The sequence below is a fragment of the Balaenoptera physalus genome, assembly GCF_965194825.1.
Source record: "Balaenoptera physalus genome assembly, chromosome: 1".
Lineage (NCBI taxonomy): Eukaryota > Metazoa > Chordata > Mammalia > Artiodactyla > Balaenopteridae > Balaenoptera > Balaenoptera physalus.
In genome coordinates, this window is record NC_138882.1 from 172,747,614 (window position 1) to 172,760,170 (window position 12,557).

General features: G+C 46.2%; 1 pseudogene across 1 annotated transcript; it reads right to left on the reverse strand.

Moving 5' to 3' along the window:
- Positions 1-395: 395 nt before the first annotated feature.
- Positions 396-2,319, reverse strand: LOC309647148 (DNA polymerase epsilon subunit 3 pseudogene; annotated as a pseudogene). Its single transcript has one exon. The product of its transcript is annotated as a DNA polymerase epsilon subunit 3 pseudogene (transcript).
- Between the last annotated feature and the right edge of the window lie 10,238 nt (positions 2,320-12,557).

Consider the following 12,557-nt stretch of genomic DNA (forward strand, 5'->3'; position numbering starts at 1 on the left):
GGCGCATGTGAGTGAGCTTCGAAGCAAATCTGCCGAGGCCTGCCCAGAGCCACAGGAGTGAGCTGGAAGCAAATCTCCCCTACTCAGCTGTGAGAAGGATGCAGCCCTGGCCGATGCCTCAATTGCAGCCATGTGGGAGATCTTGAGCTAGAGGCCTCCACCTTGGCTGTGCCCAAACCCCTGACCCACAGAAACTACAAGATAATAAATATTTGTTGTTTTGAGCTGCTAAGTTTTGAGGTCCTTATTAGACAGCAATAGATTACTAATATACAGTCATTCGCCTGCTTAAAATTCCCTTGTGGTGCCTCATTGCCTTTAAGATAATTTTCAAAATCTCTTTGAGTAGGATTGTCAGCACCTTGAGGTCACAATCTTGTCCTAATCTTTTTTTTTTTTTTCACTTTTAACAGGAATTTTTATTTATACAAAGCATTATAATTTTCTCAATATTCTTCATTCATTTATCAACAAACTTTCCACTGTATTCATTTAACAAATTAACAGTGTCACACTACATTTCACTACCTTTCAACTTCCAAGCACTCAACTTAGAGACGAACAAAAAAGTGCTCGAAGCACCAAATGGAAAGAGAAGAAAACTAGGAAAGGTCAACAGAGATACTTCAGAAGCAGTTAAAGGGGATGGGTTAGGGGAGGAATTAGATTCCTGAGCCCCATCAGATTTCCCTTATGGTTCAGAAAGGTTTACAAAATCATTTTTAAAAGACATGAGATTAGAACTAGGGAATCAGAGGAAACCACACTTTGGGATATTAAGCAGGTCATCCAAGTTCCTGGATTGGGAGAAGTGAGAAAAAGAGGGACAGAGAAAGTGGGAATGGGGAGCAGAGGAGAGGCAGAACAGAGACAGGAGGTGAGAAGCACAGTGGGAGAAAGTTGTGCCTAGAAGAAATAAAGTCTGGAACTTGTCATGAACTGGAATAATGAAAAGCCAAGTCACAAGTCTAGGAGATGGACTACAAGAAGAGAAAGCCTGGAATTTTATACCTTCCAGGAGGTGACAACAAATCCTGAAGCTGTACGGTCGCAGGCAGTGAGGTGCATTTAAGACTAAACCATCTGTTTTACAAGAGTAAGACACTGGCAACCTTGCTTGACTAATTCTACTCTGTTGATTTAAAAGCGTTATGTGCCAAGAACATAGCCACCCAAGCAGGTAACATGCCTATAGGCAATACAGAAGGGGTCCAAGCCAAGTGGGTCTGTAGAAACCAAAATTCAGTTAATGTTACTGTCAAGTGAGGAGACAATAGAACAGATTTCATTGTTCTCTCGAACCCTTATAGTAATTTCCTAAAGCTAAGCCACTCTGATCACCTGAAATAAGCTAGTATTGCCAAATACTGTACAATCAAATAGGCTGACCATGATCAAACCCCAATTTTTCCTGAGCCTTGACTGCCTCTATGATCTGGAACACAGACGGCAGCATGGAAGTTATTATTACTTTTTTGGGGGGGTGGGGAGGGAACTGGGGATCAACAACTGCCTAACTATACGTGTAAGTAAACAAGAGAGATCAAATTGACCAATTAAATTAGCTGTTCAGAATCTCTCTTGCCAAAAAGTCATAACCTTGAGACTGATTAAGCAAAACAGGATTCCGCTACTCAGATGCTCCGAGTCTGGGAAGCGCTGGTTTTCATGATAATTCAGTTTTTATTTCGATCTTCTGCCTAAGACTACTCTGTCCAGCACGAAAAAGCTTCACACAAACGTGTACGGCGTTTCAGAGTGGTACCTTTCGAGCTGCGTCTCCCCATCCTCTTCAGTTGTCCACTTCCTCCTCTTCATTCTGTTCTTCTTCCTCCAGCCTTTCCTCATCTTCATCGTTGTCCTCATCCCTGCCCTTGTCTTGCTCTTCCGAATCTGTGTTTTTGTCTTTGTCCTTCTTCTTTTGCTCTGAAGCTTCCTTCTTGCCTTTTTGCTCCCTCCTGTGAGCTTCCAGAGCTTCTTTTAACGGGGTCACGAACCGCTGAAACTCCATCTCCTCCATGGCGGAGAGCACATCGCTGGCATTCAGTGTCTTGCATTTCCCTTTCATCGTGAAGTTGTTGGCACAGGATGTGGCGTACAGCACGAAGACGCTGGCGGCACGGGAGATGGCGCTCCGGGCCTCCTTGGAGATGCTGACACCGTCCGGGAGCGCCTCCTTCATGATCCTGGTGATGACGGCATTGGGCAGGTTTAGGTCCTCGGGCCTCTCCGCCATTGCCGCGGCCGGGGCCCGGGCCTCGGACCTCCTCTTCAGGCCGCTACGGCGTCCGGACTTCCCGCGTCGCCACGGTCTGACCCAACGAGCTTGTCCTAATCTTATATGTCTCTTCAACATGTGGAACAGAATCTATCTTATAATAGCTGTCTATTATTTGTTTGTGAGTTGAAGGAAGGATGGAAGGAAAACTGAAATTCATGTTTTTTAAAAACACCATTATGTACAGCCTTGTGGTTTGGATGGGACTGACCCTCTTGAGAAACTGAGGAGCGGCATGATTGGTCTAAGCCATGCAGGAATCACATTCACTTTGCCATAGCAATTGTACTTAAACCAGTGCAAACCTTAAAGGTTTTGCCTAGAATTATGGGACATGGATGCTCTCTATCTTTTTGAATGGTTGGTGTCAGGACATGAAACTGAAACCTGATGTAGCCACTTTGTCACCATGAATGAAGCCAGCCTGAGGCCAAAATCAACATATGAAGAGAGCCACAGCAGAGAACACTGTAAAAATTTTTTAAATTTAAAAAATAATTTGGCACCATGATCAAGCCCCTCCTGAAGCCCTACCTACCTGGAACTTTTTAGTTCTGTGAGCCAGTTCAACTCCCTCTTTGTTTTAGAAAGTTTGTGATATGTTTCCTGTTACTAGAAACTGAAAGGATCCCATTTGATACAAGTTTCTACTTTCAAAATTATCTTCCTCTTTTTCCCTATTCAGTTTAGTGAACAAGTGAGTTGCCCAGTGAGTCAGTTACTCAATGCTTCTATGTGCTAGGACTTTCTACTTGCCCTCCTATGAACACTTATCCTAAGAACATGAAAATGAAAAACAGAGAGCCCCCAACTTAAAAGGGCTCACCATCTCTATGAGAAGGAATGGCAAACAAATGACAGAGGTCAAGGCTCCATATTTTCTGATAGAGGTGTTTGGAGCATGAAAGACAGAACAGTTAGTTCTTCCTGGTGGAATCAGAGAAGGCTTCCAGGAGGAGGTGACACTTCACCTAGTCTTTGGTGAGGGCTGAGAGTTTCACTAGGTAAGAGAGAAGATGGGGATGGGAGACATAGGTGCAAAGGCCCAGCACTGGGGAGGTGTCTCAGGCACTGGGACAATTTATACTGTGGTTAGCACTGAGGGTCCAGGCAGGGCAGAGGCTAGAGGCAAGGCTGGAAGCCCCCTGGGGGTCAACAGGTCAGCATGTGACCACTAATATGTGCTAATGGGATCAGGATCTATCCAAACAGAAGGGGGGCCCATCAGAAGTGTCTGAGCAGTCAATAAGTCACGGTCTTTGAAAGGTTAGACCTTATAAAGTCAGAAGTCCCTCCTGGCTCTAAAATGCTCTGAATCAGCAAAGCCAGCATTGGATGTTGACTTTAACTGGGGAAAGTTAACAGACTTGTTTGAATTGAAGTTACAAAAATAAGTTCATGAAGTCCAGGGAGTGCAGGGGGAGTTGGGGACAGGTCACAGAGACCAGAGCTGGTAGAGGAGACCCGAGCCTTAGTCAGCAAGGCTCCCTCACATGGGGTTCCTCACACAGAAGAGACAGGATCATGCTTCTGGGGACATTTCCCTCTCAGATCTCCTCACCCACCAGAGACACCAGCAGCACCCAGCTTCTGCTGGGAATTCCCACATAAATTGGGCAGCCCCCCAAGATCAGACCCCCCAAAACCATTCCCAAATGAAATCAAACCCTTTTCCTTCTCTTTTAGATGATTTACAGTCAGCTTTTCCTTTTGGGAGGTAGCGGATGCTCATCTCATCAAATGGGTAGAAACCAGTGCAGCAGTTATTAGGGGCCCTCAGAAGAAAAAAGTCAGGTTAACAAAACATCAAAGACAGTTTGGCTTCCTGGGTAACAGTGAATCATGGAGATGGTGCCCCAATTCCCCCAGCAAAGCAGAGCTTTGAAGGTCTTCAGCAAAGAAGGTAAAGAAGAAAATGTTTTTCTTGAGTATAATCAGGAAAAGCATCCTCAAACAACCCCATGTTTGATAATAAAATATATTATCCTCTCACTGCAACCCCATTGGACAGATGAAGAAACTGAGGTGCAGGTAAGCTGAGCCCTTATCTGATTCCCCCATTTGGGAGGCCTGGACCCTGGCCTGTCAGACTCCAGCCCGCACTCTCTTCTCACCTGGCAGGACTCAGGAACACATAGGATCCTGGAGTGTTTGGTCCTCTGGAACCGGAAACCGTGCCAGCCATGGGATCCGGATCTGGAAGACCAGAGTTTGAATCCTGGCTCATTCCCTGCTCTGGAAAAATGGGGATAGTAGATCCAAGGTCACAGTCCTGTTGTGTAGGGTTAAAGGGCAATTGTGCATCATATGTGGAGCATGGGGTCCTGCACGGAACAGATCCTCAGCGAATCCTTATTCCCTTCTTCATTTCTCCCATTTAGATGAGGAAAGAAAGTCCTGAGTATTACTGAAGACAATGTTAGCAGCTCTAAAATCCAAGCTCTAGTGTAGAAGGGTCCAACATGATAAAAGGTGATTTCCCTCCCTTGTAAGGTGGAGAATTAGGTCTCACTGACAGGTGGGTGATCCCCGCCAGGGGGCAATCCTGGGCCCAGGCCCCTTCCATCCTGTGGCTTTGCATCAGTCTGGTGGAAGAGGGAGGAGTTCACGGGAGTTTCTCAAGAGTCAACTGTGGAAGCAGCACGTGTCTCTCCTGCTCACATTCTATTGTTTGGAAGGCAGTCACTTGGTCCCACCTACCTGCAGAGGAGGCTGGGAGATGTAACTTTGCCATGTGCCCAGGAAGAAGAAACATATTTGGTGAACAGCTGGACAGTGTCTGTCACTCCCGGAGAGGTAAAACTATGTCCCAGGAGACCCAGCAGGTCAACAGCAGAGCCCTCCTTAGAGCCCAGGCTCCCAGGTGTGCACTGGGCCCCAGGCTGTTCCTTCTACCTGTCAACAGGAGTGTGGCAGAGTCACAGGACTGACCACGGGGACCTGAGACAAGGTCCACCTGAGAGCAGGTAAGGAAGGCTACAGGTGATCTACACATTGTCTCTCTGTTGGAAGAAATCATGGGTGGGGGACAGAGTCACAGATCCAGGGCACTTGGCTGTGAACTTGGTCCAGGTACGGAGTTGGTCTCAGCATCCCCTTGGGACCCCTTTTTTCATAGATTGGTATTCTTGCCTTCATTCCCCCACTGACCTGTCTTTCTGAGCGCTGAGTGCATAATCCTTGATCCATTTCTCTGGCTCTTTGCACACAGTGACACGCTTACATCTTGCCATTCCCATCTCTTGTTCCTCCCAGGGTCCTGCTCCTCTGCTAGGAAGATCTGATGTGACCAAGCCATGGTACTTTGCATGATGTTGGTTCAGGGGTGCTGGACTCAACAGCAAGCCTGGGAGAGGGAAGACAATCTCATGCAGGTCACCAATTTCAAATCCCTCCTATCAGACAGATGAGAAAATGACACTCCAAGACAGGATACTTCATAAATACACATAACTCCCACCTAGAAATCCACCTCTAGGAATTTAACCCTTAGAAACAAAGGTTAGAGCTATTAGCCTGCTGAGGTCAGATCATGGCATGGGATGCTGAACTTTAAAAATAACGTTATTCCTCCACTGCTTTAAAAGTAACACACACTTATAGTGAAAAAGCATGAAGGGGAAAATTAAGGTCGCTCTAATTCCACTTCCCCAGATGTTCCCTGGTAAGATTTTGCTGCATTCCCTTGCACTATGCCCATCAAAATGCATACTCAAATAAACACAAGCATCTTTTTATATATAACAAAGTAGGAGCGTACTTTATCTGGTTTACACTATCTTTCTCACTTAATCTCATTTTGTGAGCTTTTTCTTGCATGATTGAATATTATTTTTAAAACAGGCCTTTCCATGGTTGTACCATATTCTAAAGTTGGGTGGCAAGTTATCTAGACATACATTCTCCAACGTGGCAGCCCCAGCCATAGGTGGCTACTGAGCATTTGAAACGTGACTGGCCTAAGTTAAAATGGGTGTAAGTGAAAAATACACACCAGATTTTGAAGACTTGGTACCAAATAAAGAACGTAAAATAGCTCACTAATAATTTTTATACTGATTACATGTTGAAATAATACTTTGGATAGATTGGGTCAAACAAAATATATTACTAAAATTAATTTCACCCATTTCTTTTTACCTTTTTTTAACATGCCTACTAGAAAATTTTAAACTAAATGTGTGGTTTGCATTGCATTACACTTCAGTTGGATGGCACTGATCTGGGTAGTCCCCCACCACGGTTAGATAGTGAAGCACTTTTCAAGATTTTATTACTTTCTAAACAACAGTGTAATGAGCGTCATGGAGAACAGTCATAGTTGACATTTACTGAGTTTTTTTTGCACGTCTGGCTCTATGCTAAGCATCTCCCATGCATGATGGTACATGAGCCTCCTGCTTCCCTTTCCAGGAGGTACTGTGACTGTCCCCATTTACAGATGAGGAAATCAGGGCTCAGAGACGATAGGAACTTGCTCAAGGCCACACGGCAGCTAATTAATTGGTGGAGCCAAGACAAAAACACAGATCTGATTGATTCTCATGGTTTTCACTGGTAGCTCACTTCCGTTTTTGCGTGTCTTTCTGATAATTGCCTTGGGACTAATTTCTAGGAATGAAAATCATGGGTCAAGGGTTTGTACATTTTAAGGCCCCTAGGGCATATTGCTTTCTGGAATGAAGTTGTCAATTCAAACTACCAACAGAAGTCTATTAATTCTGCAAATAGCCGTGAAGTGTTTACTGTGAGCTGGGCACTGCTCTGTGTGCCTGAGGCCACAATTGCCAGGACAGACATGCCCTCACCCTCCTGGGGCTCACATGGCCCTGCTCCCAGGGTGGGGGAAGGGGACAGTCACTGAAAAGGGACATTATCCGTTGAGATAGAAATGTGCATTGTGAGGTGGACAAATAAGGACAGAACAGGGACTGGGGCAAGACAAGGTGGTTAGGGGAGGGGGGCTCCACTTTAAGTAGGATTATCCCCGAGGGCTTCTCAGAGGAGGTGGCCTTGAGCTGAGCCCTGAATAACCAGAAGGGGAAATTGGGAGAAGACGTTCCAGGCAGGAGATACAGCAAACACAAAGTAACCACGGTGGGACCGAGCTGGGCAGTTAGAGGAACAAGGAGAAGGCAGGTGTGTCTGCAGCATGGTGAGTGCGGAGTAGGGGTCACAGGGGGAACAGAGTGGGCGGGATCGGGAGGGCTTGCAGAACTAGCGGAGGAGTTTAAGTTTTATTCCAAGTGCAGTAGGAAGGCCTGGAAGGCAGCTGATCAATGTTTTGTGGGACCTGAAACAGAAAATTTGGGGCTTTCTTGTTAAAAGAGCCCAGAATTAGGAATCATACTTTAATATTCATTTCAAAGGAGAAAAGAAATTATAATAAATCACAGATTTTAAAAAGCTGAAAACTACCCCCAAAATTACAGAATTGAGAAAAAATAGCAGGATGTTTTTGAATTAGCATCCTGACATACTTCCAGAGTACTTCTTCCCCTTATATTTTTGGTCTGCATCTTCTCAGAGGACATCTTTTATGATGATAATTTGTGATATCATTTTCTGTAGAAAGGATAGAAAGATAATTTAGCCTTTCCTCTAGCAGAGTTTGACCGAGATTATTATTATTATTATTATTATTGATGGTTTCTGAGTGTTTTATTTTCATCATCACAATTCATTATCGGTGAGGTGTCCTGTGAACTTTTAGGATTGTTGTCCAACTTGGGAAAACCTCTATCAGGTTGTTTCACACAGGAGCTGCGAGATTTCAGGGCCTTTTAAAGCCTCTTGAGCAGCCCTGAACCCCAATTAATCCTCGAATTAGGTTGCTCCTTAACCACATTGCTGCCCCACCCCAGGACCTAGGAAAGAGCCTGGGCATGGAAGGCTATGAAGCTAAATCCACATGTAAACCCACCTCTAACTGGACGGGGTTGGGCAGGGGAGGGAAGGGAAGGGTCTAGCCACCTGGGTGCTGTACAGAGAATGGACCATAGGGAACAGGGGAGGCAGCTGGACCACAGCTGGGTTGTCCAGGAGAGAGACGGTGATGCATGGACCAGGCTGATGGCCATGCAGATAGGAGAAATAGACAGATTCCAGGAATGTCTTGTATGTGCTGACCTGGGGGCGAGGCCTCAAGGATAACCTGAGTGTGTCAATCAGAGTGTCTATAACACCACAGTCCAGACTAGACGGGCTGCTTGATTCTTACCTTGCTTCCTTGCATTTGGGGTCCAGGGCCTTGCCTGCCCCCCATCTTCCTCTTTTCTATGGGGGCCCATCACATGTAACTGGAACCAGATCTTCACCCAGCAGAGAAGAGTGAGAGCCAATGGTGGGGTAACAGAGCCTGCGACATCACTCAGAATCAGGAGAATTAATGAGGTACCCACCTCGGTAACAGCCTGGATCCCCTAAGAAACACGCATGAAGATTCAAGAAGAGAGCCAGGCCTGGGTGGCCGCAGAGAAGACAAACTCATTCCGCCCGGAGGGAGGGGAGACGTGGCTGCCCCGGAGAGATCAGGAGAGGAGCAAACCCATCGCCATCAGTCAGGGCTCACACCAGCCGCAGACTGGCAGCTGGATGCCTGACCTACTTGGAAAGGGGCCTACAGGTGGCCGGCAGACTCCATCTCCTGCTGCACCAGCAAATAAGGCAGATCCATTAGGCTGATTTGTTCAATTGTTTGGAGGAGGAGCAAAAAGTTTGCAAAGTTGACCAGTGGACGTGCTGACGTCTTAGAGCTGGGACTAAAGTTGGAGGTGGCATCTTCTGACAGGGGTCACTGCCAGCCTTGATTCTGCTGCCCTTCCTCCCTGGGGCCCTCAGCCAGGAGCACGTGGTACCGGTGACCAGCTCCAGGGTCCTCACCAGCAGACCTAGGCCCTGTGACAAGAGGGGCTCTGGGCTGGGTACAATTGTCCAGAGCTATCCGGACAATGGACTTCAGTGTGGTTGATGATGGTGGGTGGAAACTCATTGCAAAAGCAATAAAGGATGAAAAAAGTGAGAGGAGATGGTCCCCCTCTTCCATCAGGCAAGGAAATGCTACAGCACAACCTTCTCACTTTGCTGAGAGCCTGAAATACTGTGAAATAGCTACGACGGCGGACTCTGGAGATGGGCTCTGACCTTGAGCAGGACCTGGATATCTCTGCATTCGTGCGTTCATTCATCCCACAAATATTTAGTGAGGGCCTACTGAGTGTCAGACCCGGTTCTAGGCCCTACTGATCTTGCAATAGACAAAATAATTTTCCCGTCTTTATGGAGCTTATGTTCTAAGAGGGAAGGACAGATCACTAACAAAGAGAATAAAGAAATAAATGGCATATAAGCATCAGGGAAAAAGAAAAAGTAAAGCCAAGTCAAGGGGGTTGAGAATTCACAGGGTGAGGGCAAGATGAAGTGTGAAATAATGTAGCCAAGGGAGACCTGGTGAGAAGGTGCATTAAGGAAAGATTTTTAAAGGTAAGGAAGTTAGCCATGCAGGTGAGGGTCTGCCTCTGGGCCGGGGGAACAGCTGATGGTGAGGTGATGCAGGGGCATTCCCGGAGCATCAGGGTAGAGCAAGGAGGCCACGTGGATGAGGTGGAGGGAGCCGGGGGCTGGGGGAGCAGGAGAGGAGGGCAGAAACATGCTGAAGGTCAGAGTGGACGGGGCTTCATGGGCCTGAGTGAGATGGGAGCCCTTGCAGAGCTGTAATGCAGAGGAGTGACGGGAGGTTAAAGGGCTTTGGTGCAGAGGGACGACATGAGATGTCATATTTAGCAGGACCACCACCCTGCCCACTGCATCAATGTGGGGGCAAAGCAGGAAGGAGGGAGACCAGTTTGGAGGCTCTGACAGTTTTCTAAGCAAGAGACAGTGGTGGCGTGGACCAAGGTGGTTGCAAGGTAGGTGGCAAGAAGGGGAAGAATTCTGGACACATGTTGAAAGGGAGCCAACAAGATGGATCTGCTGATGGATTCATGGTGGGATGTGAGAAAAATACGGGAATCAGGGATGACTTCCAAGTACTGGAAGGATGAAATTGTCATTCAATGAGATGTGAAGGCTACGTTCTACATGAAAACATCCTTGAAAGGTGGGGCAGTGACCTTTAGATCGGGGTGAGTTGGGGTGAATGTGTGACTATCTAACCATTGCCCCGATTCAGCATGGCAGGGGTGATGGGCTGAGGAGACAGATCTCAGGCCAACAAGCCATTGCCAGGGTCGTCCCTGGTCTCCTGGACACACCAAGATGAAGAGAGTGAGGTGGATCTCAGCTCACAGCCCGCAGAGAGTCTGTGAATGACTGACTGGTATTTTGCCTGGAGCCATTCTAAATTCTTGTCCCCTGAAAACCGACCCCCTGCCTTTGACAAAGGAAATGACACATTTGGGGTGAGGGTGTCTGAGATCACAAACCCAAATTCAAGCTGAGGACCACCCTGCTCCCAGCACAGTTGGCCAGCTCTATCCAGAAATGGATAAGGACCAGCAAGGACCTGCACACAGAAACAGCCCCTCGCAAAAGCAAAAGAAATGAGAAAAAAGGAACATAAACAAAAGGTAGATGAAGAACTTACTTCCTAAAAAGAATTACTCAAGATCCAGAAGAGAAGTTCAGATAACCTAGCAGGTTGACTAAACATAAAACAAAATAAGAAACTCAAGGAGCCAAGAGCTCAAAGAAAAGCTACTGATGAGAGTTATAGAAAGAGAGAGTTGTAAATGAGCTGGTGTATCTCAAGAAAGAAAAGGAAGAATGAATGAAAACGTTACAGAGATGAATGCCATGAAAATCAATAAAAGTGAGTAAGCATGAATGGAGATTCCATGAGGGACACCGAAAATCAGTTTCAGGAAATCACTCCAATCAAAATGGAAAAGAACAAATTTGGAGAAGTGAACATAGGCGTTTCTCACCCTGCCACATGCTGCCTGGGCCCCGCGTGACTTCCAGTGGGTCTGCACAGCCGGTCAAGATGGGTTACAGGGGCAGCAGGGGCTGTGGTGGCCTGTGGACCGTGCTCAGGACCCTGACCTGAGGTGGCCGGTCCCACTTCAACCTCATTAGCCTGTTCACTTACAGACACTTTCCACTTACACTCCCTCACCCCCTGGCCAAAGTATTTCATAGCTCCAAAGGCCCTGGGTAGAGGGTTTACAGGTTACAGGACAGGTTAAACTGTCTCAGCAGCCAGGAAACTATGGCACAAGCACTGCACAGCCTTTTTCTGTTGTTCTGGAATTTCCATGCCTTACTTTGGCTGCTAAACAAATGGAGTTATTAGAGGACGTTTCAAAAGGAATCGGCGATTTATTTTTATTGATCTCTCTGTAAGAGCGCCCTATCAAGCTGCGGTCAGCATGTACCAGCAACTGGGCTAACAGCACGGACAAGCCCATCACTGAGTCCTGCTCAGCCTGCAGTGAGTTCACTGCCATGTAAGGAAAGCACTTTCCAGGGATGCAGAGAAGAAACCCCTCAGACCACTGCCTCATGCCGGGAGGCCTGAAGCTACTGAATTATGGGGCAGTGGTTCTCAGGCAGTTGCTTGAGATATTTCACGGACAATATTACTTTCTTTGGACAATCTTTGGAGTTTCATTAGAGTAAAAACAATCCTTAGGTCTTAAAGACTTCAAGAAAATACAGTCATTCTCATTGTTTCCAATTAGCAATAGGGTATCTACTAAAGCTGTTTGCTACCATAAAATGCAATAAAAAAGGCAGCAAGGTCAAAAGAAGACATTCCACTATCATGGTTCATAGTATTAATTACATGCTACATAAAAAAATATGTGTGTATATACACACACATACACATACACTATATATACTATATATTACTATGTATACTATATTATACTGTATATATACCATACTATACATTAGGTGTACTGTATACTATATATTTACAGTACATATACTATATATACAACATTTTTTATTGAACTGTTAACTGAATCTTTAAAGTCACATATGAAATGTATCAACCTAAGATGTATAAAAAAACACATTGTTGACGCTAAGAAAAAAATGAATCTAGAGAGGGTGATAGATGTGGAGGACGGACCAAGGAAGTTGGATAACTACACAGTGCTGCTGGGGAAGGAAACACAGTGATTGGGGTGAAGCAGTATTCAGAGAGCCCCACTGTGTTCCACTAAATCTGCCACATGTACTGACACCTGCTGCACGGCAGACACTGGGCTTGAGGCTAAGAATACAAGCAAGATGCGATTCCTGTCCTCAAGGAGTCCTTGAGCCTGTGAGG